Source organism: Gossypium hirsutum, chromosome A05 (assembly GCF_007990345.1).
Source record: "Gossypium hirsutum isolate 1008001.06 chromosome A05, Gossypium_hirsutum_v2.1, whole genome shotgun sequence".
NCBI classification, from domain to species: Eukaryota; Viridiplantae; Streptophyta; class Magnoliopsida; order Malvales; family Malvaceae; genus Gossypium; species Gossypium hirsutum.
In genome coordinates, this window is record NC_053428.1 from 73,931,979 (window position 1) to 73,933,434 (window position 1,456).

Consider the following 1,456-nt stretch of genomic DNA (forward strand, 5'->3'; position numbering starts at 1 on the left):
GATTTTTTAAAAAATAAAAAATAAAAAATTCTCTGAGAGAGGGGAAAGGAAAGGCCCTCCGGGCTGTGGCCTCTGTCAGGCCAAGCTCCGGTCATCGGGCATACACGCGCCCATGCACCACCTCTCACACCGCCACACGCGGCCGTTGGTGGTCAAAAATCTCGATTTCAGGCAAAAAATAGAAAGGTAAAGGATCTCTTTTTATTTTCGTCATTCGGAAACAAAAAGAAAAAGGTTAATATATATGTCAAAACAAGAAATAGAGAACATAATGATGTAAAAACTAAAAAATACCTTAAAAAAACAAAACTATAACTTTATTTCTTGAATATGCGAGTTTTCTTGTCTCTGTGTATGTATCAGCGTTAGTATTCTTACAGATTTGAGAAAAGGCTTTATAGCCTTAATCTACTACCTATTTTGGAAAGAAATCGAAAGATTTCTTTCCAAACCATGTTCTAATCTATTTGCTGCAATTTTGCTTTGATTTCTTTCCTTTTCTTGCAGGTGACCGCGAGGATCTCGGTGATTCAAGGGCCGCTTGCGTGATGAAGCGCCGATGGTGGCACAATCCAAGGCTAGGACTACTACGGGGCAATGATCTCGGCAGCGAAAAGGTTGCTGGAACAGAGTCGATCGGGCCTTGATTCAGGAGCTGGACGGTCGTGAGAGAGACAAGCTTCTGGACAACACATTAATGGCGTGTCAATAGTGCATTGATGGCCTCGATTTAGGGGGTTGAACAGATGCTCCCCGAGGCTTCCAAAAGATGCTGCGGCGCTACAGTCTTCAGGAAACCCTAGGATTTCCTATTTCCCTTAAGTCATTTGGGCCTTTTGGGCTGCTTTTAGATTTGGGTTAGCCTGGTAGATCAAGTGTTTTTAGGGGTCTGCTATGTAATGGGTTTTAAAATTTGGGCCCGATGTGGGGTTTGGGTCGGTTTGTTATGTCTAGACATTGGGCCCCAATGTTTGGGCTTTGTAACCTGGACTTTTTTAATGGACTGTTTAATAAATAAATATTTATTTATTTTCTTATTTATTTTCTTTTGTTTTATTTGAGCCCGGTCAAATTTGGGCTATTACATATACAAATGCCGAACTACTAATCAAAAATATTCCTTTAACTCATTTCGACATTTATTCAAATATACTTTTAACTAACACATAAGAAACATAATCAAATCATTTTAATTAAAGTTAGTATAACAAACATAATTCATACTATTATATGCATATCATAGTCGAATCACTCATACCACGTCCAAAATCATCAATTAACCTCAATGTGCAAAACACATATCACATATACTATTCATCCACTAAACTTATTATTTCCTGAATATAATCATGCATCTAGTTCACTTAACGAATAATCACATAACCATTACAACATGTTTATAATATAATTATGAAATCAATTCAATTCATCCTAGTTTATATATTATACATATCAA

The 1,456-nt window shown here is 37.1% G+C and overlaps 1 long non-coding RNA gene across 1 annotated transcript; it reads left to right on the forward strand.

Moving 5' to 3' along the window:
- On the forward strand, positions 1–1,037 carry LOC107888042 (uncharacterized). The gene is made up of 2 exons (XR_001681251.2): positions 1–186; positions 508–1,037. It is a non-coding gene; the product is annotated as an uncharacterized lncRNA (long non-coding RNA).
- Positions 1,038–1,456: the final 419 nt, after the last annotated feature.